Below are 6000 nucleotides of genomic sequence, written 5' to 3'. Positions count from 1 at the left end.
GGCGGTTCAGGTGAAAAACCTTTCCAGGACCAATGTATGCACCCAGCTGTTTTATGTGAACAGGATCCTTGAATCACCCAGGTAAGACAATAATGTTTAGATTTTGATTTAATTCTTTCAACACCTTCATTGATACTGATGTTTTTTTATTTCTCATGTATATTGCAAAAAATTCCTATGCCTCACCTCCCCCTCCCCAATGTAAATAGTTGGAAGTTGCTAAAGCAAATTTAGGCTTTTTGTCAAGGAAAACTTACTAACACTTAAAGCTACTGTAAGTGTAATGGAATGCCTGAGAAGCTAGTGCCTTTTTGGTTAGATGTTATCAAACAAAGGCTGCATAACCACTTGTCAGGTATTCTATAGAGAAAATTCTTTTTCAGGAATTGTTGAACAAGATAGATACTGGGGTGTCTATTCCAAGTCTGAAGGTTCATAGTTTTGTCCATTTCATTTATAACTCAGAAGATGCTCAAAGCCATCTGAATTTTCTGACCACACTTCTCAATAAGCCTAAGAAAAAGTATTGTAAAAGCCAGCCTATTGGTCAAATGCCTCAATTTCCTGAAGTACCTCAAAATATTCTCTTTGAACTCCTCAGTGTTCTTATTAGAAATTACTCTTAATTCTTGTCCTTTCTTTCAGTATTGCAGAGGAAATAAAAAGCATCTTCATAATTTTCAGAGCAGTCAAGTAAATAAGAGGGAAAATATTTTTTATTTTATAGGGGAATAATCAGTGCCACAGAGTGATCAAATGTCTTGTTCAAGGAAAAAAAGTCAGTGGTAAAACTGAAGTTTTCTAGCATGTTACTCCATTAGGGAATAAGTATTATTTAATCTTATATCACTCCCAATAGCTAGTGCTCTCCACATAGTAAATGGTACTTAATAAATGTTTGTTGAATCAGATCAGTTCAAGTTAGGAATATACATATATACATGTATACGCATTCTGCCTCAGAATAGCTATGTAACCCTGGGCCAAGTCACTTAATGTCTCTGGAACTAGGTTTCTTCATCTCTAAAATGAGAAGATAACACCTATCCCCACAGAGTGATTGTGTGAAGATCAAATAGGTAACATATGTAAATATGAGCTATTATTCCCACATACTATTTATCCCCATTGTACAACTATGGTCAAGGACTAGAGAAATTAAGTGACCTACTTGCCATTGTCAGTCCCATAGCATGAAGTCTAAGTAACTTTAAAGCAAGATTCCCTACACGTTTCTCTTTCTAAAGAGTTACGTTTCAAATTGTTGATATAAAGATCAAATTTCTCTTAACCAATGATTTATAGAGATATTACATGTGGTATTGGGGACAGCATGTTGATTGATACTCTTGTCACCTTAGGAAGCTAATCAATAATAAAAATAAAATTTCATTTGATGGGGGAGGTGGGAAGGCAGATCCATAGATTCATCATTGTAGGAAACCCCTGGTGAGAAATGTCTGCCAATCAAATCAGCACCTTCTCTAAAATTTACAGTGTTAGAGAGTTGTCTGGGACACTGAGAGATTAAATGAGTCACCCAAGATCACACAGTATGTGTTGGGAGCAAGATTTGAACCCAGGCTGTGCTGACTCCAAGACCAGTTTGCTACCTATCTAATGACTCCATGATGCCTCAGAGTTTTATTTATTTTAAACACAATATAGGCCCTTCTTTCTTCAGATCAGTTCTCAGGGGGGAAGGGAACAGAACAAAGATTAAATATGAACAAAAGTAAGTAATCAGACATATATATTCATAGAGAGTATTTTTGCATATTCATTTTTGATAAGGCCTTTAAGTGATTATTTTAATTCCATGGTGGCATAATGATATTTGTAAGTAAGGGTTAGATACATAGATCAAATATGTATAGATTGTTGAACAGGTAATTTAATATTGTTTTCTTAGTCAATAGATCTTACTGCTTTGGTTAAAAAACAAAGCAAAATTTAGAGAATACCAATAGCTGTCTTAATGCAGTTTTATTTATTTTGTTTTCTAATTTATTATTTCATACCAATGTTCTTCCAACTGGATAAGGGTAAGTTCAACAACTTCATCATTGATTCATTCTTTGAATTTTAAAAAGAAATCTCTGGATTCAGAGATGCAAAAGAGAAATGGAAAGAGAGTATGTCTAAAGTTTTATTTAATACTATATTATAGACTTAATACTACTGGATCACCACTCTGTGGCTTCATTAATATGAATACTAATGCCCTAGCTCTGAAAGAGACATTGGGTGGGTGGAATTAAAGAGGATGACTTATTTGAAGTCTTCATTTTCTATGGACCTGTAACATATTTGTAACACCAACCACAGGAAATAGTGTAGGAAGGCTTGATGTCACAATAAGACTTTATGCCTCCATAAGAGAGAGAAATTTTGTGTGTCACTATCTAAACAGTAACCTAGCTGCTGCTGTAATCTGACTAAATGAAGAGGAAAAATATGATGAACGAGTCATCTCTCAATCTTTAAAAATAATCTTGACTCAGGAATGCCTAGAAAAAGTAGGGTCCTAATTCTATTATCTGTATAGTCTGAATAATCCTAACTATATAGAAAAGAGCACAAAGATTCAATAATTCAGCACTGGGTCTGCTTTCTTTCTCTAGGAAAAATCTTCCAAATCTGAACCCTGCTTAATATAGTTATTTTTACTTCAGATGAAGCCACAAATCAAAGGTTTAAAATTATCTATTACATTTAAATGAAAAAAAAAAAATCAACGTTAGAACCCAATAATAAAAAGATACTCATTCTTCGACTTGCTTCAGCCCTATCAGTTATTATATTTAACCAATAAGAGTTAATTTTCATGGTCAAACCTGTGATCTTGTCTTCTAAAGGTCAACAAATCTGTCTATGTCAAACCAGGAGGAGGGAATTCCTAAGCAAGGAACTCAGCTCAGGAAGTACAATACCATGTCTCCAATCCCCTGAAATTCAAGTCAAAACTGGAAACATAAGGATATACTGCCATAAGGTAAAGAATTCCAAACTATGTAGGACTATATCATTGGAAAAAGTATATATGCTAAATAGATTAACAGTGAGACAATCTTTAGGTGTATAGCATTCCATGTGCCTTTATCAGAATCTGTTAGCCCCGTTAAGGGTCCTACAACCTAAAATTCATTTACCTTCTTTCATCATTTGTACAATTTTGGCATATCATTACTACTTACAAGAAAACTCACGTACAGAACTAGAATTAACTTTGCCAAATTTGAAGGTTTGTATGTATTAAATAGTCTATAAGCCCATAGGACAAGGTTCTAAAATAAAGAACCACCTACAGCTACAGAGTGAATGTAATACGTCATGTTAAATCTATGAGTCATATTATATCCTACATTGCATAAGAGCAATAAATCAATTTATTTAAACAATTTCTCCCTTAACATCAGTAAACATTAGGGCACAAATTTCCCCCTTGTAGGCATGTTCTCTGGTTGTCTCATTCACAGCTATACCTCAGGTTAGATTTTTTTTTCAATTTGCAAAAGTTTTAATTAGCAAACTACTTACCATTTATTTCTAACAAACCTTAATTTAGTACAATTCACATCTTTGAAACTGCTCTTAAACAGTCAGGCTTCAGAGGTTCAAAACTATTGCCCAGAAGGAAGGAGAATACTTTATTTATATAGTCAACAAAGATTTTAGTGCCTAATATCAGTTGTATGTGAGCATCGATTGTGTTCTGTGTGCTGTTTTCCTACTTAGAATGGGGGTGGGGAGAGGAGTGGAATATTCAAGGAAGGAAAATGTGGAAATGCATATGATTGTCACACTTAAAATGTCCCAGGAGAGGTTAATGTCTAAAACGCCTCAGAGACTGTAAAAGTCAAAGTAATCCAAAATATCTTCCATAATCACTCTTCGCATTCCAAATCATAGAAGGGAGATTTTATTTTATTTGAGTTTACATAGAAACTAGCCTGATGTTTAATATTAACATGGGAGTCAAGTGGGTTTCATCAAGTATTCATATGTACCTATGACACACATATATATTCATATGTATATGTGATACATATAACAAAGTATTTTACAAATACTTTACAAATACCTGGATTGTTCAAGCAATCCAGGTAGTCCTTATTTTATTAAAAATTTTTATCTGCATAGTTAATTGCAAATAAAAATTTCTATAAAAGTAAAGCCTATCTTCCCATTGACTTCTTTATATAAAATCTGTAATGCACTCCTATAGTGGGAAAAATGTCCAATAAAATAAATTGAGAATTTCAGTGGGATAAGGGTTAATTTAAGAAATTAGTTAACCCCATAGCATTTTGAATAAATTGTAAAGTGATTGAACATAACTGTGTAAATTGGCTATATAAATATTAGTATTATGATTAGCCGGGTTATTATACCCTTTGGAAGAGTGTGTTCTGGACTTTTCTGGTATCTCTCCACTGTCAGTCACCCTCTCTCTCACTAAACCTGCCATTTGTTAAAGTCACATGATTTTCTACCATGCTTGGGGATCTCATTCTTTCACACTTATAATCTAAGAAATTTCTTTCTTGCTGTTTTAAGATAAATATTTACCAAGTACGGTTAAATAGGGTTAGTTTGTGATTTCACAGTTCACCAGTAGGTGATACCACCTAATATAAAAACTGATTTTTTTAAAATGTTGATGAAAACACCCTTTATATAAAAAAAAAACCCTCTTCCTTCTGTTTTTTAAGGATTCTAAATGATTGTATCAGATTATGAAAAAAGGAACTGTCTTTATTCTTTAACATATTGTTTATCAAGTTTATGTGTCAATATTCATGGTCATGATTAAACAATATTTGAAATTCATATGCAAGTGAAACTAAATGCTGATCTTCCCATCAGTTTCTACTTCAAAAACTGATGTCCTACTGATGTTAGAATGCAACACAACAGCTACAAAATGTAACTGGGCAAGCTTTCTAAGCAGCTCATTTTATTCAACGTCAACATTTTCTCACTGCTCAGATCTCCCTACATGATTCTCAAGTTTCAGAGAATTTAAAAGTAAAAAAGTGCAGAATCCTTCACAGAACACTAACTCTATGCTACCTACTCTCACAAGTAAACAAAAAAGTAATCACAGACAGAATTAATGGAAAGGATCTCACTGTTCGATGAACTATCAATAAGGGAGTAATTATATATCCATCTCAAGAAAAAGTATAATCATTAATAAGAGACACAACAAGGCCCTGGACGGGGTTCCACTCTAGAATGCCTATAACTTTTAAAATAAAAATTGGTACATTCTGACAAATGATATTACATTTTCAAAATTTGATTTAAAATAAACTTTTCTTGAAATCAGGGGTGCCCTGGAAAATCCAAGTTATATAACCACTACAGTAGATAGGACACCACCAGGCAGTTAAATCTTACTACGGTTGTTTTTTCTACAATCCGATTACAAAACTTTCAGAATCCTTAAAGGGTACGAGAAAGAGTTAAAGTATTTAATAATCATTTCTTTAAAACTAGTTCTACATGCTTATTTAGTGCTTACAGAAAGGAAAGAGCCTAGTGGGTCTACAGGGCCAACCTTGGAGTCAGGAAGACCAGGGTTCACTCTAATCAATACAAGGCCGTATACCTGAGAAAGTCACTAAACTACCCATTGCCCCACCAGACAACTATAAAACCAACAGGTTATAGAGAGCTACCTAATTCCACTAGGGAAGGGGATTTCCACACCGGGATTTCCCATGGCATTGAATCACAGGCCTGTTCCAGAAGAAAAATCAGTAAGGGATGATGAATAAAGGAAGGTGAACCCTCCAATTGCAAATTTCCTAATCTTAATTAACCTAATTTCCCATCTTAAGACATTTTATCTTCCTAGTAAAATAGGAAGTCAGTAGCCATTATATTGCAAGAGGAATCCTTTCATTTGGGATCACTCTTTACTTACATCCCCTCCCCCCTTTTGAATGACCATTGATTGTTCCAGTTCCTCGAGAGCAGTCCCTACCCTCC

The sequence above is a fragment of the Vombatus ursinus genome, unplaced genomic scaffold (genome assembly GCF_900497805.2).
Source record: "Vombatus ursinus unplaced genomic scaffold, bare-nosed wombat genome assembly UNPS02010304.1, whole genome shotgun sequence".
Classification (NCBI taxonomy): domain Eukaryota; kingdom Metazoa; phylum Chordata; class Mammalia; order Diprotodontia; family Vombatidae; genus Vombatus; species Vombatus ursinus.
The sequence above is the reverse complement of the archived record's forward strand: the minus strand, read 5'-3'. Positions refer to the sequence as shown.